This window comes from Leptidea sinapis, chromosome 8 (genome assembly GCF_905404315.1).
Source record: "Leptidea sinapis chromosome 8, ilLepSina1.1, whole genome shotgun sequence".
Taxonomy (NCBI): domain Eukaryota; kingdom Metazoa; phylum Arthropoda; class Insecta; order Lepidoptera; family Pieridae; genus Leptidea; species Leptidea sinapis.
Window position 1 is genome coordinate 1,016,443 of NC_066272.1, and position 25,201 is coordinate 1,041,643.

Sequence of the window (25,201 nt, forward strand, 5' to 3'; positions counted from 1 at the left end):
GCGTACGTACGTATTTAAAGATACGAAAAGTGTATATATTTCCCCAAAATACATGCCTCACACACAAACACATACGTAGGTATATACCTCACCGGATGACACTATAGGCCACAGGCCCAAATTATATTAATATTTGTTTTAAATAATATTAATAAATATATTTTAATTTGATTGATTGATCCTTTCTCCAAATCAGTGAGTCGGTCTTTATTTCAACATAAAATATAATATTTATCCACATGTAGATAAATCAAATATTAATTGCTTATTAAGTTTTTTTAATACATGGGGCACACTAAAAGTTTTGCACTTCTAGCTAATTGGAACTATTTGAATTTCGAATGTTATATTTCTTGTAACGTTGCAACCTTCTCAACAAGAAAATTTTACACGAAGAATTGAAAGTTGGGAAACGTTGTTGTCGTTGGATCCCTCATGAACTGACACCGCAGCGAAAGCGGGCTCGCGTGGAATGGTGCTCACAGGCAGTGATAGCGTTCAATCAGCACGTAGAACATGCCTTCAGATCTGTGGGCCTCCTGTTTTAAAAAATGGTTCGATTGCATGAAAAAATATTTAAAATGTAAAAGAGAATATTTTGAAAAGCAATAGACATAATATTTTGGTTATAACATGTTGTTTTTTAAGTAACGCAAAACTTTTAGTGTGACCTACGTAAACCATCATTAAGAGAAGTTTCAGCGAGATTATTAAAGCGTTACTTCTGAAAAGTATTGCAAACATTTTTTATAATGACGACATGGAATTGTAATTAAATTAATTATTTTATACTTTGATTTACTGAATAATAATTATTTTATAATAATTCACTAAAAAATAATTATTACCAATCCTTTTCTTGTTTTTGAACTGTCTAAGCGTTCCAAGATGATAGTATCTGGAAAAGCAACTAGTTTTTTAGATTGATTAACCTCTGAAAAAAAAATATGGAACCAATAAAACATATACAAATACTAAATAGTATCAACAACTATTTAATATTTGTTAGTGTATACTTCGTTTAAAAATGAAATTATTTTTGTTCCCGTATATACTTCTTGTTTGTCCTAAACGTATTTTAAACTCAATATAGTTTTAACATGTAGCAGATAAAATTATTTAAAAATATATAGAGCACACCGACATCCGAAATGATAAATAGAACGTATCAGAACTATTGTCTTGAATTAATGTATATACTGAACAGGTTTAACCGTTTGGTAACATCTTTTCAGTAAATTTTGTTGTTAAAAAGTATCGATTTAATTAAGGTTATCATATCAGTCATTACGGATTCAGTTGTTTGAAATTTCAAAGGTCTATGTGATCAATAACGTCAGTATCAATCACCGCACGTATTACAAAATACATTTCTTCATATTTATGTTTCTTTTGTAAGAAAACATGGATTTAAATTACATAAAATATTTTATGCTTATATTTGGATGAGGGCAGCGCAGGACCGATCTTCGTGGAGATCTTTGGGGGAGGCGTTTGTCCAGCAGTGGACATCTTCCAGTTAATGATGATATTATTTGAATGGTACATTTTCTATGTTACTTTTGTTTGTTATATTTTTTAATAGATCAGTGCTACGCATTTAGTAGATATTATCTAATATGGTACTGCTGGGTGACCCTCGCTGGTTAAACGATTGGTTTGATGTAAACTGTGAAATAATAAAAATGTGTAACACACAAGAATGTAACAAATGCTTGTCAGTGGATGGGTTTTTTTCAACTTGAATGCGGTAGGAAGTGATTTGTCAAATCATTAATTTGTTTCTTTTATTATAAGCAGACATAAAACAAAATTTCTACGCAATATTGCAGAAGCAAACTTCGAACTTTAAATCGATGTGGATTAAACAAACATACAATGTATAATATATGATATACTATGTAACATGTATATTAAAATTCTGTATCTTAACATAAGAAAATTTGAAGAAATGGTTAATTTACACCGAAAACAAACATTTTAAAGCACCATTAATTACTTAGATACAAACAAGCCCTATTTTATCCTCATTATAAGTAAGCTCTCAAGAGTAATAATTACTCCTTCATCTACAAAGACTTGATAAGTTTCATTCCTTTGTAACTTACTTTGAAGGTCCATGAGTGTGTGTTAAATTTTAATTAATCCAATAATGATTCTTATGGGAACAAAGCCTTGTGATGAGATATAGGAGTAAGTTAATGGAAGTTCGTAGTCAGTTCTTTATGGAATTAGAGAACACACGTTCGTTTCATTAAGCTGATGGTTATTTCATTTCCACCGACTTCAAATAAGGTGCAGATTACCTTTTCTTGTTTTTCAGGTTTGCAACCCGTCGACTTGTTTTTTTTTGTTTACAGTTAAATTAAACCATGCGGCAAATTAGTTGGATGATTAGAACAAACTACACTCAAATGTTTTTAATCAAAATAGAATTATCAACCGATTTCGAGTTGAAATCGAAAGGTATGAAGGTATTGAGACGCTTAAATAAAGCCAAGTATCGATGCCAATTTTTAGACGAGTTTCACCACCATACATTACGTCACAATTTAATATTCCACTATTGGCGTTATTTAACTCGCACAGCCACTTTGCAGAATATTTTGCAGTGTTCCTGAACCGATACAACATCAGGGACCTTCAAATACCAATTAGTAATCATCTATCTCAACAGCCGGTATTTTTTATCTCTCGTATTGCTGATGTCCATGGTTAGCTGGTTGATTTACTTTTCTTCTTGTGAGGGACTTACCTGCTCGCCCTCTAATATAAAAATATGCACATTGTAAAACATTTTTGTATTGACGATCATAAAGATGATAATTTTTTTAAGTTAGTTAATAGGCTAAGTTGTGACATTCGTTAATTAATTTAATGTAGTTTTAAATATCAAATCAAATCAAAATATTTATTGTACTCATAACATTGATTAACAATGGCTTAAGTTGCGTCATACACTTAATTCCTTAATAATAAATAATTAATATCAAACAGATAAAATTAAAATTAATATCAATGTATGCTAAGTTTACCAAGTTTTGTGTATACTGTATTTATAATTTATGATAACTTATTAAAATAATCTCATTACTGTTTACTGTCTGTTACAGCTTAGTTTAATTATATCGTTGATTGTTATTAGAATTCTATGCAAAGGATCGTTCCTTATGAAGTTCCTCACTCCTTCTCCTTGAGAACCTTAACGTCACAAACTGATGTAACGTCACACCAATGGGAGGTTCCTTTGCACAGGATGCCGGCTAGATTATGGGTACCACAACGGCGCCTATTTCTGCCGTGAAGCAGTAATATGTAAGCATTACTGTGTTTCGGTCTGAAGGGTGCCGTAGCTAGTGAAATTACTGGGCAAATGTGACTGAACATCTTATGTCTCAAGGTGACGAGCGCAATTGTAGTGCCGCTCAGAATTTTTGAGTTTTTCAAAGCGGAGAATCCTGAGCGGCACTACATTGTAATGGGCAGGGCGTATCAATTAGCATCAGCTGAACGTCCTGCTCGTCTCGTCCCTTATTATCATACAAAAAAAAATGTAATCATTTTGGGACGTAGACTGTGAGATTTTTTATAAGAAACAGTCATAATAAGTATTGCTTATGTCTATAGTTTTAACTTCAATATTTATAAATTAATGAGTTTACTGAATAACTGTTTGACTGAGGAAACATATCATTGTTTGTTTACAAACTTTGTTGCTAAAAGGGCCAAGGCAGAATATATTATCACTTCAAATACTACCAAGTTTAGCAAGAACGAGATGAAAATAAACTCAAATGATAAAATTACATTTTTACAAAATAATTGGATGATAAAGGAAATTTTAATCAGATTCAAACGTATTAGGATACGCATTTATAACTTGACAAAAATATAAGTGTTAAAACATCGAAATTTTACATTAGTTGTTAGATCCAACAACTAATCTTGTTTGTTGTTAGTACATAGTTAGGTAAGTCTTAGTGGTATTGCGGTGCATAATAGTAATCCAATTGACCTCACACAAATATGTCAGGTATCCGATGTATACATTTCATCAGCTGTAAATTTACACAACGGAATGGAACACGTGAACAAGCTGATGAGAACTGCTCTTGTGAGACTTAGTTAAGTGTCTGTACGGGGGAATATGTTCATTGTTCTGTGCATGATACCAACCGTTTTAGATGATAACTCAATACAAAATGATAGTAAAATAATTTCTTATATCTAATTGGAGTTATCTTGAAACTTTGTCTATTTATCAAAGTGTTATTTGCAAGTTTCTGACTAAAAGTTTAATTTCAATTCAATAAAATGTTCTTCTTGTAGATAGGTTTGTTTCCCTTGTATAAAATAATAATTAATTATTAAACTGACAATTTATTTGATGATTATTATATACTTTCTCAGTTACAAAATCAGAATCTGACTTTGTTTCTATTTACTATACACTTTACAATCATAATCTATCTACACTGGCCTGCAAAAGTAAGTATCACACTTTTCAAATTTAATTTTTTTCTTAACTATGGAAGGTAGAGATTTACGATTAAAAACGTTTTGTTGCAAATTTTATAGGCTTTAATTCTTAGAAACTAAAATTATACATTAGTAACATTTTTAACTTAAAATAGATAAAACAATGAAAATAGACATTTTTAGTTTAGTGTAAAAAAATTCAACTAAAATGTATTACATGTTATTTAAAATTTTAATAACTGGTATTGCCTCCTCGAGCTCTGATTACAGCTTCGAGCCGGTTTGGCATACTGAACACTAGGTTTCGGAGCCGATGTTGGGGAATATTCTCCCATTCTTCTACCAGTGCCTGCTTTAGTGCCCTGAGGGTAGTAGGTGGTGGTCTGCGATTTCTGACTAGCCTCCCAAGCTCATCCCAGGCGTGTTCAATCGGGTTGAGATCAGGACTTCTTGATACTCTTGTACGATATGAGCCGTGTGTGGTCGGGCATTATCATGCATCAGCATCGATCCATCACCCATATTTGCTAAATACGGCCCTGCATACACATTGGGAATCTCTTGAGCATATTTTTGCCTAGTAAGGGTGCCATTTTCTATGGCTACTAGCTCTGTGCGACCTTCTGAACATATGCCAACCCAAACATGTACACTGCCTCCACCGTATTGGACTCTTTCTGAAATGCAGGCTTGAAGGTATCGCTCACCAGGTCGCCTGTAAACACTTCGCCATCCATCAGAAGTGTAAAGGGAGAATCGAGACTCAGATGAGTCTCGATTCTCCCTTTGTTTGCAGTTTGCAGATGCAAACAAAATTCTTGACGATTCTTCTTCATCCCACTGCATGTGTTCACGGGCGTATCGCAGTCTCGCTACTCGATGCTGCCTCTCGAGTTTTGGGCCACTCGCTGGTCTTCGGGGTTTCAAATTTGCTTCAGCAAGTCTTCTTCTCACTGTACTGTCACTAATGTTGTCCCTCCGGGTCTGAAGTAGCTGTTGCTAGATTTCAACTGCTTTTTGGTGGCGATTTCTTAACACAGTGGAAATAATAATAACGATCTTCTCGGGCACTGGTACACCTGGGTCTGACATTACAAGGTCTCCTCAGATGGTGTCCAGTCTCTTCGTACCTTCGCTTTACCTTCTGGACCGTTCGTACCGTCACACCCACATTGCAGTGCGACGCATACTGATACCTAGTTCCAGAAAAGCCATGATCCTAGCACATTCTTCAACTGAAAGAGGCATGATAAATATATGTTATGTATTTTTTAGCATAAAATTTTAAAACAATACCCATCGATCTTGAAAAAAAGTTTAAAACAGAAAGAAAAATGTGAATGGTAAAAGTGTAATTAGGAAACGTCCACTTTGAAAAAGGAATGGTTTTGTTTTTGAAATTTTTTTTTCAGCCAATTCTTAAAAGAAGGTTACCGACTATAAAGTTTTTATGTACAAAATTAAATTCTCTTTGGAGTCCTTTTTATTTCGAAAGTATATCTTGTGAACTTAAAACGTTATCCCAATTTTAAAAGTGTGAATCTTACTTTTGAAGGCCAGTGTATATGGGTTAATTTATTTTCGATTGCCATTTAGTACACGATTTATGGAGTGTGTCTCTACTAACCCTTCCTCAAAAAACTATACATTTACAACTTTATTTTATTGATTCTATTATTCTTTGACGAACTATCTTCTATCTGATATATTTGCAAAAGTAGGCCTGTGAGATGTAAACGAAAAAATCACTCTTATAAACCTCCATCTATTTTCACAATTTTTGAAATGAAATTCCTAACTGTTCTTTATCCAAAATATGATATCAAACTCAATATATATATAATATACTATATCTCATAAAATATTAAAAAACTGTTAATTAATTTCCAAAATTGTTGCGGACTGATGCGGACAGATGCCATTGGATCAACAAGAATGAACTCTTAGTGTCTTTATAAATTATCATCAAATCAAAAAAGGCTTTAATTTTTTAATAATTAAATTTAAAGTCAAATAATAAATAATGATAAAACGTTACAATCCACTAAATTGTTACCACAAAAGCTATAGTTATTTTTATATTTGTTTTTTATACACTTTGCATAAATATTTATCATATTGTTTTCATTTAATTACAATTTTTAAATACTTGAAAATTGATAATTCAATAACTCTTGCAACTCTCAAACAAATTGGAAGGGTCTTACCGTTTTCTCAATTTCAGATCTTTCATACAATGTCTTAAGATAAAAAAAATTCGTACAATCTACAAAGTTACGAACAAATGAATAAAATGGTCCGTCCCTTCAAGAAGGTTTGTATCAATCGATAGTTGTAGCTGTTGTTAATATAGCTATTTCGACGGATGAGTTCGTCTATGAAGCTATACCATTTCGCTGGTAGTGATGTAAACGTAAAACAAGAGGTCAGTATGAGTAAGTGAGATAGCGTCGCATGATGTATGACTGCGCCTTCTCTGATATTCACCTGCGGCGCCCGGATTGCAGAGATATGTAGCTCTGGATTTCCGCGTGCAAATTGATATTCTACAGTGAATTTATGCCCTGAGTCGCTTTAACTCGTATTTTAAGTCACGTAGTGCTAAATTAAATTTTCACATAAGATTCTTTATACTTTATTAGATCTCTAAAATTAACTGTATGTTTAGTTGTATCTACAAATGTATACTTAAAATTGATGTTATTTTCAGGGGTAAGTTTTCACGTGAACACGTGCAAAATCGGAAAGGAGGCAAATAAAAGTGTAAGAATAATTTTTATATAAAAAATATTTGTTTGTTTTTTTATTATTCTAGTCAAGGGAAAATGTGTTTTTCGGAGTAAAGTTCATCATCTAATAATTGCCGTAGTTTGCCATCAAAAGTTATGGACATGTACTTACTTAAGAAAAATGCAACGATAACTTCCATTTTGAAGTATATTTTACAAATTTACTACACCTTCATCTCCATTACATTAACTTTGTGGCGAATAAATTTTAATATCAATGTCACGTCTGGCTGCTGAAAACCAAGTTATATTTTTGTTCTGTCACCCTGGTAACCGAGTCCGTACCAAGTTTAATTTTTAACCTCAAATTTGAGCATTAACAAAGAACATCATTTATCGTATCTTCGCTCTTCAACAACACTTCACTTATGCCTCGCCTATTAGTTCATTCTCGGTACATTTATGAAAATTTAATATACGTTCACAAAAATCGTCACCTTTTTGCTCTTAATAGTGATTTTCATTATTATAACACTAGAAATAAGGGATTGCTTGTAACTAATTCTAGTAGGCTTCATAAGATACATAATAGCTTTAAGGGTAAATGTGTACACTTCTATAATAAAGTCCCAGCCACTGTTCAGGCATTATCTATAAATAAATTTAAATGTTTTATAAAAAAATGGCTCTGTCGTAAATCCTATTACTCCACTGCTGAATATCTAAATGATCGGACAGCCTGGGACTAGATTGTGATTATTTTATAGCGATAGAAATGATTGTACAATATTTTGTATATTTTTATTGAAAAGAGCGCAAAAAAAGAATGCTGGGAGAGTTTCTTGCGCCGCTTCTTCTCTGTCAGAGCGCCATTTGTTTCCGAAGGGGTAGTAGTATCTAGTAGTTATTAAAAATGACATCAAAAATAATTCTAAAGGAATCAATTTTGTGAAAATAAATGCATTTTATGCCTTTATGCCTTTATTATCATAATATTGGGTCTCGAAATCTCAAACGAATGTAGATTCCGTGGTAATCTGGAAACTAAAATCTAATTTACTTGCAAGAAACTGGGGTCATACATAAATAGACCAAGGCTTTGTCTTCAAGTCGGCCCATATTCTAGCACTCTACGAAGCGTAGGTCTTGCCACATATAGAGTATTGCTCCCATATCTATTCTGGAGAACCCCAGTAGTAGCTTGAACTATTTGACCGTATGCAATGCAGAGCTGTTCTAAGTTTGGTGCTCTATGAACGGCTCAATCACTTGGCGTCGCGTAGAAATATCGCTTCATTGTGTGTCTTCTATCACATTCATATAGAAGACGTCTGAAGAGCTGATGAGATATAATTTGAATTGTGTCATCCGTTTTTCAACTGAGAGCTTCCTTGTGCGCGTTTTCCAGGACCATACGATATGGGTACCTTGAAAAAAGGGCGGCAATTCTCCTGTGATTCCTCTGGTATTGCAGTACAACATCGGTGACGGAGATCATTTAACATCAGGTGACAGGTAATTGCAAATGTTGTCATGTTTCTAAATTATACCTTTGGGCAAATTTGCGCTGTCAACGAAAATCGGTATATGATGTTCTATTTAATGGAAAATGTATGTAGCATTATTCTCGGAGTAGAATTATATTAAAATGACATTATTAATGTAAACATGTTATCGCGCGTAAATACTACTATAAATTTTATAAAAATTCACAAATACTTATTTCGTAGAATAAAAGAAAATTAATGAAAAGAAGTGACGAGACGAGTTAGGCGTTCACCTGAGCGTAAGTGATACGCCCTGACCATTACAAAGCACTACCACTATCGATTCTTGATTGAACCCAATATTCAGCATCGCACTTTCGCTCGTCTCCTTGAGGCATATACTAGTCTTATTTATAATACTGAAAATAATAATTATAAGTATTAATGTTATATTAAAGATAATAATAAAAAACTATCGCTTCGTAGAAGTATACTGGCAGCATTTCTGTGTTGGGTAGCTGGGTTGTTGGTCCGTCTGTCAAAATAACCAGTGTTTGGATTTATAATAACTTAATAATAATATTATAAAGAGGAAAAAAGAATTTGATTGTTTTATTGAATAGGCTCCGAAATTTCAACCGATTTGAAAAATTTTTTTTGGGAAGCTACACTATCCCCGGGTGACAAAGCCAATATTATATTTTCAAAAATACTAAAACACCAGTAATGTAACCCAAGGTGTAAAACAATACCTAAAATATTTTTATTTCATCACGTCCGCTGCAAAAACTATTGATGATTGAATAAAGTAATAAACTACGACTTTGCAGAACACATTTACAAAATGTGTGGTGACAGCATATTATGTTACAAATGTTGTTTATTTAAAAAAAAATGCTCTATTACGTGCTCAGCCCTGTGTGTACGCACATAATATATCTATTGTTATTGTTACTAACATATTTTGGGAACCTAACTGATGTAAAAAAAATATAAAGATGTGTGACATATTTCGTTGATAGTCTTTAAACTTCTGCTTGTAACTGAATTATTGGTCCAAATATTAAAAAAAAAAAACTCTATAAAAAGGGCAAGGCTGTATTTTTCAGTCTTCGACATAAATCGAAAATTATAAAACATCATTAACATAATTAAGGATTTCCTATTCCCTATACTTGTAGTATAAGACGGTATTACTGGCCCACTTTAATAGTTCTAGGTCAACGGATATACCCTATAAATTTTGATTCGCTGACATTACAGTTCCAAACTGTCGAAATATACGTTTTTTGCGGCAAAAATAAGCGTATCTTTTTTACGGTAACTTAGAAGTTTGATTTTTTCACTGCTTTAATTTCAACTCAATACCTCCACGCGTTCTCCAGACAGACAGACTGACGGAAGAACGGTCGGACAACAAAGACTATACGGTTTCGGTTTTTTCTTTTTGAGGTATGGGAGCTTTGGGAGGTATTAGGGATCCTCAAAAATGATTTCTTCATTGTTGTTTACAAATAATATTATGTAAATGTAGATTTAGCGTTTTAATTTGGTGTGCGGTGATTCGTTATATTATTGCACTTTTATATTTCTATACAAAGAGCTAAGAAAATAAAGTTTAAATCGAACTACAGTGGATGATACGTGACCGGCAACACACAACTCCACATAAACAGGAGCACGATCTATTATAGATTACGCTATAGCTCCAGTGAACCGCAAAGAATGGGGAAATTGCTAAAGATATCACTGAAGAGAAACAATTGAAGATCGAGAAACAAATGAAACGGAATTTGTTTTGGACGAAGACATTTCTGTGTGTTGCTATGCAATGTGTAGTTGTTTCTTATTGAATGTTATATCAAAAAATAGGCAGTAATTGAAAATGAAAACTTAAAATATTCAAGTAAGAAGGCAGTTTTTGTTCGGATTCCTAGTCAATACCTTCAAAAGGCTGGAATAGCCCGAGGAATAAATAGAGTTGGCGTCTTTCGTTGGTAACATTTTAACATAATGCCTTTGTTTATTTATTGTACTCAATCACTCTCGAGGTTTGTACTAATGATTTTTTATTTTTATTTTCTTACTTACTTGTTGTGAAAAATAAAAGTTGAATCATTAAATGCGAAAGCTATAACTAGTGGATTATAAAGAGTGACAACTGGCAATAAGGTTCTTGAAAATTTTTCTCATAAAAGCTAACTTTTATTTTTCAAGTTCTTAAACTTTGACATTCATAAGTATTTTTCTCACTCTTCCCATCTTGATAATATATTAAAGTTTATTTTCAGTAAACGTATAAACATCTCTACTAATCTCTTAAGGTACTTACTAAATAAGAAAAGTGTAAGTGGAATTCCACTTAATAATAAAGTTCTAATTTCCTGTTTATGTTTCACATATTATATATTATGTCTATATGACCTATGCACTAAAATATTTCATTCAATAATTTCTTTGAAATTCTTTCGAGACTATGAATGTTAAAAAAATGAAAATTAATTATTGCGTATATCTTATCAATATGTGTATTTTCCTATAGAAATTCTGAAAACATGAAAATATAATGTTAAACAAAAAAAAGTTTTTAACAAAAAAAAGCAACCAACTTCAAAAACACTTCCAAAACAATAGATAGATATAATATGCACTAAAAATTATTAAAATAATTGCGTATTTTTATACAATCTAATTAATAAATCTAATTCTAGTTACGATTATTGTTGTTTTTGGAATCATCATCACCTCATGGTAACATAAAAATAATATAATAATATAAAAAATAACTTTGCCGTAACTTTAACTGAACTGTTTTAAATTCTGCCCTTTTAATAATAGATCTATTTATTATTATCTTTTAATTCATCTAATTTATTTATAATATTTCAAATAATAGCACCAAATCAAAAAGCTCTGACATTGGTATAAATATATATATAAATAGCTAAGTTACACTATGATACAATAAAATTGTTAACATACATTAATTCTCAGAGTATTTAATTGGTAATGTAGTAATATAAAACTAGTAGAGTTGCTAGGAATTCTTCGCACAGTGTTTGACTGTGCTTTCTCTTATATTCACCTGCGGCACCCGGATAGCGAAGATATGCAGCTCTGGATTTCCGGGTGAAAATTGATATTCCACAGGGAATTCATACTTTGAATAGTATCCACTTGATTTGAGAGTCACATTGCACGAAACTAAATTTCCTAGTTAGATCAGAGTAAGAAAAACTATGAATCACAATGAAAACTATGGAAATTGTCATACTCAGTCGATTATAGTTTAAAAACAACGTTGCAGTGAAGTTACCTGTTTACGTTTATAGAGAATTATTCCACAGACAAATTTTGACAACTACTGTATTTACTGTTTTATGAAACAGCAGGCAACTAAGAGATTGGTTCAATAATAAAAATCTGGAATGCTAAAGATCAATGGCAATAATTACTATAAACTTAAGATTATTAGATAAGCTACGGAACCATTATCAGAGAAATAACAAGAGCACAATTGTAATAAATTGAAGTAAAAATAAGAAATAGTATTTTAAAAATTGATATCGAGTCAAAATAATTTTGACAATAGCTCATAATATTATGAACAGTAAAATATCAAAATATATTAAATAAAAATAATTTAATTTAATTTTTTTTCTTTAAATAATTTTAATTGTGTAGAAATAGTTTTAAAATATGTCTTAGATTTATATAATTCGTTATTACTTTTAACATAGCCGTCAAACAATGTCACAAAATTATTGTTCACGCATGTCTGATTGTCTGTAAGAAGAAACGAAATTAACATTTTTTTAAGTAAGTTGTAGTTGTAGTGGAATATATGTTGTAATTTCTGAGGGTAATCCTAAATTAATAAATAAATATCTTCATTATAAGACAGGGTTATAAACCAATGGAAGGCTAAAATTCAAGACATCATCAAAATTCACTAGATTAAAACTGAATTTGAATCTGCGGTAGCCACGACTTTTATTTGAATGTCAATAAATTCCGACTGCTTATTGAGCCGAAAGATTTAAAAAGATCTCTTCATTCTGAATTCTCTTTTGTTTAAAGCTCCAATTGCTGATTAAAACATTTAAGAATTTTAATTTTAAAATATATTTGGGTCATAAAGCTTCAATAATGAAAATAATGTGTTCATTTAAAATTTCTCGATATTTCGTAGATAATTTTCTATTGCAAAACAAATGCAACTGAAGTAAAGCTTTAAAATAAATCACTTTAGGAATAATTAACAGATACATAAATATATCACAATACATACTGAGAATTACTATAATTGTTACCCCCAAGCCGTGCCTAATGAACTTTTATTTGAAAAGTATTTATTTGAAGGTTCAAATTTCAATAAAATCTCATATTTAGGTTGATTATTGCAAAATAAAGGTATTTTTTTTTATTATTTCACAACTTTTCTTGTTACATTTATCAAAATCTGTGTTTTAGCTTTATATCACGAAAGATGTTTTTGGAATTAGAATATTGAAGTAATTATAGCATACACTGGACTCAGATTATACCTGACTTTAAAAAGAAAGAGGTCGTGGTCACCTGCTGTTTTATTTTCTGATTCAAATTTTATTTTAAATAGTTTAATTTCTAGATTATTCCCATTATTAAATAATCAGACATGATGATGGAATCTACAATTAAATGCGTAAATTGCTCACAATTTTGCCAGAACAAATCAGGCATTTATTGTGTTGACGTGGAACAGATGATCAAAATTTTATCATCGTTGATAATTTTAATGAAACAATTAAAAAATACTTAATATTTGTTGGACAAAAGAAGAATTTCACAACAATTACAATTAAACTTTTAAATGTATAAAATTAGTAAAATAGAACGAGAGACAGTGATTTGGTAATGAAGCTGGTATCAAAATTCCATTGAAAATGAATTCATTTGTATCCTACCCGTGGTTTTGCTCATTGGACTGTAATGAGACGAAGATTATTTGTACAAATGAGTAGATTGGAATGGAATTAAATATCTCGTGTTTAAATAATTAAACTTGTACTTGAGTGATATAAGTCGGAGCTAGATTATTCTTAATCAATTAACTACCCCATATTCATTATTTAAAAAAAACTATTATACCTTCAAAGCGCATATAATTAAAGTTTATGTTCGAAATGTGCACTAGTGACTTTATTTCACCAATATCATGTTCAAACACACTTATGTGGATTATATGCGGATGTTATTGCTTAGCCGGCAAATGAATTACTCTTAAATATGACAAATAAAATTAGCCAATAATTATAATAATAATAATAATAAAGCCTTTATTACAGTTAACAAAACATAAATATTTACGTACTAACTAATACATATACTATAACATCTTCTTCATCATCTCTATGAACATCGAAAAAACGAAAATAATGACCAATTCTGATAAAATTACAATAACAGTAAATAATGAACCCATAGAATGTGTAGAAGAGTATATTTATATCGGACAAGTGATGGCTACTAAGGAGTCAACAGAAAAAGAAATCAACAGAAGGGTTACAAACACTTAGAAGAAGTATTGATCATTAAAAGAAGTGATGAAGAATATGGAAATCTCTATAAAAGACAAGAGACAAGTATTCAACTCTTGCATACTGCCTTGCCTTACCTATGGTTGTCAGACCTGGGCCCTTACCCAAAAACAACTAAGTAAGTTAAAAGTTTGCCAAAATTCAATAGAACGAAGTATAGAACGAATAGAAGAAGTCGGGGTAGAGCGCCAAGACAAAGTGCGATTGGATCATATTAAAAGAAAAACTAAGTCCAAAAGCATAGAGAAAACAATACGCACTTTGAAATGGAGATGGGTAGGCCACTTTATGAGGGATGAAACACCAAAATGGACTAAAGCAATAACTGAATGGTACCCCAGAGAAGATAAGCGGAATAGAGGAAGACAGTTCATACGGTGGGAGAATGAACTGAAACAGATAGGAGGACCACTATGGACTAGAATAACAAGGAACCGGAAAGAATGGAATACCTTGGAGGAGACCTTTGTCGAAAGACAAACAGCAGAAAGAGGACACAGACTGTTTAAAAGTTACTGCAAATAATTAAGTTAATCATATAGTTATGTAAGATAAGTTAATTAATTAAAATGTTTTATAGTATGTGTTATAGCCATTAATTTCTCAAATTAAACATTCTTTTTATCTTAAATAATTTATATTAAATTTCTTCGTGGGCTTCAATCCAATTAAACAGATCACTATTGGATAGACTACAAGCTCAACGCATATAAATATTGTAGTTTAAAAGGGAATGGAGCTGATCAAGTGTTTGTAGAGAGAAAGATAACGTAGTAATTATTTCTTCAACTATAATGTAACCTTATTTAATTTTCAGCGTATTAATGGCACATTTTAAGTACATTAAGCTATGGACTTAAGTATTCAATGTATTTAATTTGATTTAATATATCTTCAAATTTCGAATTATCGTTTTTTTAATTTCAATAATCATCAATGGCTAATCGTATTGTACTGACAGTTTGAATGAATAATTTACTCTTGTATGTACAAAGTAATTATCACATTGATTCATAATAATAACTGGGTCTCTCACAAGAGCGGTTCTTATCAGCTTGTTCACGTGTAAATGTACTGCTGATGAAATGAATACATCGGATACCTGACATATCTGTGAGAGGTCGATTGAAAACTATAGGTTTAACCAACTATAGTGATAACCTCAGTCTAAGATTGAGACTTAAGAACAATGACGTCTTATTGATGACGTATTTAACTGACCATGTTTTTACTTGGTGGAGTTTTATTTGTTAAGATTAGTCCTAGTTGGGGTTCATTAAATAGACATGAAGCATGGACAGTCAAATTAACATATTATGTACTTTTAAGACTCACGTCACTTCACGTCCACGTAAATATTTTGCTTAAAACTATCTGAATGCTTTTGACTTAACCCACTATAAGATTAATCATATTACTTCACCAAAAAACATTTTAACCCTAGCCTTAAATTTTCTAGAAACAAATTTCATAAGAATTATCATCATTGAAAGTTAACTCGTATTTTTTATCTATTTTGTTAAGAATCGAGTTGTTGTAAAGGAATAAAACGTACCATGTGTGTAGCTCATACGAAATTATATATGTATTATAATATCTGATTTGCAAATTGTTAATGCGACTTGAAGAAATCAGGGAAGTTCTGCAGAATGAATAGAAATAACAACATGGTGTGTACTTATAATCTTCCTTGAGCGGTGTTTCCGGGACGGTACGACATGGGTACCTTCAAAAAAAGCGCGTTCACCTTCCTTAAAGGCTGGCAACGCTCGTGTGATTTCTCTGGTGTTGCCAGAGAATGTGGATGGTGGTGATCACTTAACATCAGGTGACCCGTACGCTCGTTTGCCCTCCTCTTCCAAAAGTTTAATAAAGTTGAACCGATACAAGATACAATCGCAAAGTTGAGTTAGTTAGGTTACAGATGAGGCTAGTTTTAGTTATTTGTTTTTTTATTTATTTTTAGTTAGTAAAAATAAGTCCAACCGTTTCGAGGATTTGACGGGAAAGGGACGGAATAATATTAATATCATATCTAATATATAAAATTCTCGTGTCATGGTGTTAAACTTTGAACTCCTTCGAAATGGCTTGACCAATTCTCATGAAATTTTGAGTGCATATTGGGTAGGTCTGAGAATCGGACAACATCTATTTTTCATCCCCCTAAATGTTAAGGGTGGTCCACACGATTTTTTTTTTATTTTGACATTTTTTTTTAAATTTTTTTGATTATGAGTCAGCATTAAAAATTACATATAACTTCAAATTTTCACCCATCTACGATCAACAGTTACTTTTGTATCGCGAATTTAATATCGGCATTACAACGTTTGCTGGGTCAGCTAGTAATTATATAGTAAAGTAAAATAAAATAAACTATAAGTAATTTATTTATAGGTATAATAAATAAGTATTGTAAAACGTTTGAAAAAAATGTGACTACTTACGTGGTTATGTAAGTTAAGAAAGGCAGAACGTAAATAATGAAATATCTAAGACTCGACAAGACAGCAGATAAAGTCATGAAGCGGAGACCGATACTGTCGTTATTGAAATCAATTTGACCCTTGAAAATTCACTCAATTGAGACCCTTTTGTCCGCTTTATGACAATAAATAACTTGACCGGAAAGAGTGCTCATACTTTTGTAAGACCAATATTTTTTGAACAGCTTTTACCTGAGAGATTCTATTAATAACTTTATTTGCTGTAAGCTTTGCCTTTTTGTATGTAATAGCAAGCGTTAAAAGCTAGTTAATATAAATAACAAAATTGTATATCTCTCAAAAATTGGCACACTGACTTAATATGCACACACAATCATTACAATTCATATATATATTAATTTAAAATTCAATCAGTTCCCCCAACATAGAATGAAAGTAATATAATATAATAAATACTTTTAATAAAGGGTCATAGATGCATCCATATATTATTTACCCTTTATTAACTAGATGTAGTTCATGAACGTACGATGCTTTACAATGATGTACGATGTAAGCTTGACTATCAACGTTTGCAAAGTTAAGTTTTCAAAAACTTAAATAAATTATATACAAATAAAATTAATGTCGACAAACCCATAGTATAAAAATTGTATGAATTGAATCACAAAATAAGATAATATGGCTGTATTGCTTATCAGAGCGTAAAAAATCCTTATTTAAGTTAAAACGTTTTAAAATACAATGCTATTCATTTGAAAGCTCATTATTTAAGATAAAATAAACACCGAGTCAATATAAACTGATATTGTCAAAATGTTAACACAATACTTTTCTCCCATGCTTAAAATACTATTATTACAATTAAATTAAAATGTTCAATAGGTGTTATTTCGAAGAATTTATAGTTCGTAATAGAATTGAGAAAAACAGTAAAGATAAACCTTCTGAATGATTTCTGTAATAAAATCCGCACAGCTGTCGCAATTTGAACGGCCTTAATAGAAACAAAGAACGAAATACGAGTGAAGTAATATCGCTTCTAAATTAAATTTTATAGAAGTGATAATAACCAAGTTCAGAAAAAAGGGGTTAGTTCATAAGTTCTCATATCTAAGTTACGTTGGGTGCTGGGGCTGCTACTTCGACTGCTGGAGACAGCAAACGTCGTAAATATGTTGGTCTCATTGAGTAATACATCTTTGTGGCCTTTATTGTCGAGACACATGGCCCGTGGGGCCCAGATGCGGAGAATGTATAAAGAACAATCTACGCTCCTCAATAGGGCTACTGGAAACCCAAGCGCTGGCAGCTATTTTGGTCAACGGATCAGCCTGCTATCCAGCGCGAAAATGCTGTCAGTATTGTTGGTACGCTTCCCCGTAACGATGGTTTTAACTTTATGTAATCATAGTATTCTAAATATAGTTATAAGATTTGTTTTGTTTGAATAGACTTTTTCTTAGTTCCAATTAACATACATTACAAAATATAGTTGTTCGATCACTTATAACAGGAGAACGGCTGGAATGATTTTCATGATTTTTAAATTATCGGATTTGTTTCCATTTCGAATGGCAAAATAATATAAAAACATTGAAATATTGACGAAAATTAAAATACTGATAATGATAATCTCTGGATCTATTGAACCGATTTAAAAATTTCTGTTATCAATAGAAACCCACATTTTTTGTGAATGGGCTATATTATACTAACTAGAAAAATGAAAAGTATTTTTTACTGTAGTCGGCTTTCAAAAGGTCGAACACTAAAAATAATTTATATAGCAAAACAACGTTTGCCGCGTCAGCTAGTTTTATTATAAACTTAAACAAGTTGAAATGAATTAATCCAAATGCGAGCTACTGAAGTTTGGGTCAGATAGTTTTGTATCTTCTGCAGTCTAGATTTCCTATCAAACTGCGAAAGCCATCTAAATATCAATAATTCAAACTCGCAAGCGAACATCTATTATGAAAGTCACTTTGAGAGTATCTTATACGAGATAGTTATTAGTTTAATGACGTTATTTGTGAGAATCATCGTTAACAATTTTGAAATTTGTCGAAGGAACAATAGTACTATATTACATCGTTACAATTTAATGTAATCCTGCTAAGCAAATTTCGTATAAGAATTGCAAAAACGTTTCCAGTAAAATCCCAGTTAAATTTATCAGTACATATTTTTCGCTTGGCTTAAGATTTTTCGCACCATTACAAGATTAAGCCGGGTGCTTTTATTCGGAAACATGTTATGGATTTTATGTTGACATTTCTTCATGCGTTTTGCTAACTTATTTTAGAGTTCTGTACCTGTTAACTAAATGATTAATTCAATTTATAAAAAAACATCCAAATACGCTTTAAAAAGTAAATAATAATTTTTAAATATGGAGTTTAACATTCCACCCAAAATTTTATAACCTCTTTTATTTTTGTAATAAATTCAATATTTTTTATTTTTTTTTAACAGTAATACTTCAGTTTTTTTACCATTGATGTACATTATCTAATGTAGTCATCTGACTAGAATCACAATCTTGCTCAAAAATTGAGGAGCAAAACTTTACCTTCGCGTTAATTATGCAAAGTTTTCGTTCAGTTGTGTTTCGACCACGCTTTGAATACAATGCCACGCAATGCCAAATTCTTCAGTGAAAAACTGTCCAAATAATTACATATGCAAACTTAAAAAGGATAGAGTATCGAGTTTCAGGTAAGTGCCCCTTAAAATAAATATAAAATGTGTAACTAACTCGACGTTTTTAATTATTTTTGCTAAATAATTACATTCAATTGCTAAAACAACATGTGCTTGCCAGATGTTAGCGTATACAATAGACTATGAACATGAATGAATATTTTAATGTTATTTGTATAAGTATATGTATATGCAAAAGCCGCTCGGATGCTAATTAACGACCATTTAAAAGGCGATTGGGATTTCTATCTGTTTATTGTACGTCAATGTTTTTACCTTTAATTTGTTTCATTTAAAAAAAATAAACCTTAATTGCTGTTACTTTGAACTTAATTAACATAACATATTAAAAGTTTAATAGAGGTAACAAAATATCATTAACTTAAACTATCAATCTATCGTTGGCATTCGGTTGTTCTCTCCTTGTAACAGCTTGTCTTTTGCCAAAGGCCTCCTCTAAGGCTTTCCACTTGTCTCTATCTTTTGCTATACCTAACCATTCTGGGCTCGCTGCTTTCTTAAAATCATCTTCCCATCTCTTTGTCTGTCTTCCTCTGCTTTGTGTGCTTTCTCTAGGGTACCATTCGGTTATAATTTTGGTCCATTTCTCTGTCTTTTCTCTCAACATATGTCCTGTCCAGCGCCATTTAAATTTTCTGTATACTGTTTGAACTTTTTTGAACTTAGTTATCCCTTTTATCTTATTTATCTGTACTCTATCCCTTCTCCTTACTCCCAATACGCTTCTCTCTATCCCATGTATATGTTTCATTTGTTAATTTGTATTAATTTTACTTTTGATTCTTCTGTTTATTTTAAGAATCTAAAGTTTTTTATGCACGGTTGTTTTTCTATCGTATTTGTATCAAGATATTGCTGATTATTATCTTGATGATCTAAGTTAGAATTAAAAAATAACGTAATGAACGACAATACAATGTCGTTGGTCAACTGTACTTGTGAAAATTTTCGTCGAACGTCGTGAAGTGGACGGAAATCGCATTCGTTTCCGTTACAAGATGGTAAGAAAAATCATTTTTTGCGGTGTGGGCACATTCTCTTGCAACACCAGAGGAATCACAAGAGCGTTGCCGGCCTTTAAGGAAGGTGTACGCGCCGGTGTTGGCCGATTTTTAATTAACAGTTTCAACACTTTATACGATTTGTAAGTAATTTTTGTGATGCACCAAAATAACTTAAACGTTACATTAGTCATTACCCTTAAAAGATTACTTCATTGTCAATTTATATAAATTTTTTTTAAAGGATTATTTCGAGTGTAATTATTATTAAAATTTTACATTCGATTTTAATGTGATATAATGAATTAAATGTACGCACATTTAATTTGTTTTAGGTTACATTTTTATTATTCCGAAGTTGCATGATCTTCGCAGGAGTTTCATGACTCCTAAAAGCCACAGTTTCTCTGAAAACATGATCCTTCAATTGTTAACCTCCATGGCTATAACTATGACATGTGTCTGAGAAAAAATATTTAACATATGCCTAAACATAAAAGCACCAACAAATCATATGCCAAATTAATAAAATTAATTTAAATTTAAAATAACTAGCTGACCCGAAAGACACTGTTCTGTCAATAGAAAAAAATTAAAATTAGACAGCGTTTTCGTTGAAAGCTTCCAGGCGGCTTATTTTTTTCCGACACCTCCAACAAATTCCGTTCATATATACAAAATAAATACAAAAACTTAACAAATTACTATACTAAAACTTTCCTCGAGAACCACGCTATCTATTAGTGCAAACAGTTTATCACGAACAGACAGACTGATAGACGCGGCGGAGGGCTTTGCTTAATAATATGTAATGATCCTATCTCATGCCTAATCAAAAAACCACATGAAACAATGAAAAATAAGGGCATTCCAAATATCTGCTATGAGTAAATATTTATTGGAGTCAGCCCAGACCCAATCCTTGAGTTTCATAAGCCGCGTATTTTATCAACGGACCGATATTGCATTCCAAGACTAGCCAATAAAGCGATTGAAATTGCCATATTAAGAAATTTTAACCGGGAACTAGTGGACTGAAAATAATAAAATTAAATAATGTATTTTCATGCAATACTATGATATAAACAACGTCTAGACTGTGACAGCTATGAAAATGAGGAAAAAATTTGCTGTGAACTGTTGACCTCTACTTCCAGCAACACACGCACACTAAAAAAAAGTGAGTGGCGTATCGCGAGTGTAACACGTAGGCTGTCATGCACACCAAAGTAAAAAAAATGGCCTGTTGTTATGCGTTGTTTCGTAGCAACAGGCTCTATCTAGACTTCTACTAAGCCTTATTGTTACAGGTTGTCTACTTATTTCCGTTATTCTAGTATTTAACATAAATAAAAGCCACCTGAAAATTGCTTAAAATGTAAAGCAAAGATTTAAAGATTTTTTCATTTTTACAGAAATAAAAAATTTCCGTTTGTTTCGTTCCGTGTCGGTGCTCTAACCAACTGAGCTAACCGTTCGAGTACCGCCTCGTTATAAAATTCTGTTTGCTTTGTTCAACTCTCAGGTTGTGGCTTCATCTACAAGATCTACTTTACAGTTGATAACCTGCTCAACCCCAATATTTGCATATTAGGAAATTGACTTGAGATGTCGCTCTAGTAAATCAAAACAATATGTTTTTATTTAGGTTTTTTTTTAAAAAACATAACATATTGTTTTTCATTTTTGTTATTTTCTTACTACTACTTTTATGTGGTCATAATAATAATAATAAATATATTTGTAAACATTATTCAGATCAAGACACAAGTCATATTAGAGCGGCCGCGGCGCTGTATTCTTTATTACATAATTCAATATCCTACGCAATTTTGCTTCTACTTCTGACTTGTCAGGGAACTTTCCTTTAATCAATATTGTGCGTTCCGTTAGATAGATTTAAGAGTATAATATATTTTTTACGATTGGTTTTTTTAAAGTGATATTCCTCACTTCTGGTATTAATAATGCAAATAAAATTTGTAACCAAAATTCATGGACGATGAGGGACTCGAACCCACGCCTCTCTCCGTCCGAGAGCTCTTACCAACTGAGCCAACCATTAAAGTGCCACAGAACGTAAATCTTGGTATGTCTTGTTCAACTCTCAAGGGTAAGAGAGCTCAAACGGAACCCGAGCGGGTTGATCGCCCGCATCGTCCAAATTTTAATCTGAATTAATAACAACATATTCAACTTCAACAAATTCAACATATTCCCCCTAATTTTTACATATGTTATGTCCTTAAAAGCTTAATAGTTAGTAATAACTTTTATTAAATATGAGTAATGTATACTTTTATAATATGACGTAATAATTAATCGATAAGTAAATGGATTCAGAAAATTTTTTTTTGAAACTGTTTACTGTTGCTTAAATACACTATTTAATACACATATTGGATTTCATTTCAATGAAAATCAATCTAATTCTTTAATAAATAAAAGCTTTCTACAAAGAATAACCAACTTCAAATATCTGAAATGGTATTTACTTTAACTAAATGATATACAATTTATACCATATTGCATGACAGCCATAATATATAGATTCATTTAAGCATCCATGGCTAAATGTTCATTCATATTCATGATGCAAAATATATTTGCACCTATCATGATTTCAACACAATACCCTTCGCTTGGTTTACCAAATCATTGTTTAGAAATACTCTATTCATACGTTCAAAAATATCTTCCAAAATACAAATAAAATGGAAGGATAACACGGATATATTTTTTGTGGACGTTAGTTAAAAACCAAAACCAAACAAATGGGTGACATGAGTAGGACGCGGACGGTAACACATAGTTTAAAGTTTAAACGAGTTTTGGGATTCACAAGAATTACTGTAATCACGGAACACATTTTCGGGTCACGAAAAATTGCTCCCCAGGGATGAATCGTATGTAAAATATTTAGCTTACCGAACTACAAAATAGTCACACATTAATTATTGATTCTAATACGATCTGTACTAATGAACCACAATTAAATGGAATTTTGTTGTTCAGTTTTCTTGAAAAAGTTTTTTATAGCGGGATAGATAGTATCGAAACCCCTATTTATTTCTTGCGTTTTAAAAACCTAAGAAATTCACAAATCTGTGAAATAAAATCAGATCGATGTGAAAACTTCATCAAGTCATGGTTAGTAATAATACGAAAAACAAATACTTTTTCTTCTATAACCTCAAAGTATTTGCATATTTTCCATTACTTTATTTTTCAATAACTTTCTTGCAACACCAGAGAAATCGCGAGAGCGTTGCAAGTCTTTTAGAAGGGTGTACTCGCTCCTTTTAAAGGTACACATGTCTTATAGTCTTTGAAACACCGAACAGGGCAGTTCATTCCGCAGCTTGTTTATACGAGGAAGAAAACTCCTTGAAACCCGCACTGTAGAGGAACGATATTATGATAAGAACGGATCATATCCAAATTTGTGGATTATCATTTGAAACTGGAATCCTACTGCAGGCATCACCTGATAGACGTCTATCAGTTTCTTGGGAATACTCCCCGTTATAATTGCGGCAGGACACACAATGAATCGAAGTCTCTACGCAATTCCAAGTGCTGTAGCCGTTCACAGAGCACGGATCCCAGACAATGAGCAGTAGCTCTACGTTGCACGCAGTCAAATTGTTTCGGCTGATTCTGGGGTGCGCGAGACCAGAGATGATAGCAATACTCCTTATGTGGACGGACCTGCGTTTTGTAGAGCACTAGCTTGAAGTATTGCCATCTCATCCGATACTTACAAAATTAAATGCACAGACTTAGATCATTTATACCTATAGATAGACTGTGAGTGTTGTCAAAACGTCGAAAAAAATTGAAATTGTCAGGGATTAACTCTATTTTGAGCAATGAACGCAAATAACACAAAGTAACATACAAATCGCTAGTGTAAAACGCAACTTGTCACGCACACTAAAGTTATAAACCTAGCCTGTTCTCATTTGTAGTCTAGCAATAGACTCTATCTAGACATATAAATTATCTAATTGCACAGCATACTATCTTAAGAAGTTTTTACTTCAATAAATGAAGAAAAACCAACTACTAACGTCTTATCTCATACAAAATACGATGTCGTGACTTGACGCAACAAAAACCGGATGGTGGTGGGTAATGGCGCAATTTATATCACATTCATCTTGTATTGTGTCGTATACCGACAGGGAAAGACAACCCTGATAGTTTCTACTACGGATACAAGTAAAATACAATCCTACTAACATTAAGATTTTAGAGAATCTAGTAAAGTATAGTATAAGTAAAAAGGCACTAATATATATATTTATTTATTTTCATTTAAAATGTAATTTATAATCAAATTAGAGTCGATATTTAAACTTTTTCCATAGATATATAGACGACCCATATAGACCAGTGGTTAGTGACCCTGCCTATTTGGCATTTTTATGATGATTATGGATGTTTTTTAAGAGTCATGAATAATCTATAATAAGTATATTGTATTAAAAACAACGTTATCTTGTACCCATAGTACAGGCTATGTGCCTAGTTTGGGGCAAGATAATTTGTATAAAAGTGTGTCAATATTATTATTATATGATTTTTGATCAATAATATAATAGATTAATTATTTGAACTTAAACTAGAATGAAAATTGAGAAAAAAAACAGACCTTTGGCAAAATGAAAGAATGCAATAGAAATAATTACCAGACCATTCGGGATATTAACTGCACAGGATAGAGATATTAACAGTTCTTTGGAG

General features: G+C 31.7%; 2 protein-coding genes across 2 annotated transcripts in view; both read right to left on the reverse strand.

Moving 5' to 3' along the window:
- The window catches only part of LOC126965630 (suppressor of lurcher protein 1), a 353,858-nt gene that overhangs the window by 232,088 nt on the left and 96,569 nt on the right, over positions 1–25,201 (reverse strand). The window lies entirely within an intron of this gene.
- The window catches only part of LOC126965631 (NADP-dependent malic enzyme), a 282,485-nt gene continuing 281,517 nt past the window's right edge, over positions 24,234–25,201 (reverse strand). Inside the window, exon 13 of the transcript XR_007729572.1 lies at positions 24,234–24,249. The gene's annotated coding sequence lies outside the window, so the exon portion shown is untranslated. The remainder of the gene's footprint in view (positions 24,250–25,201) is intronic.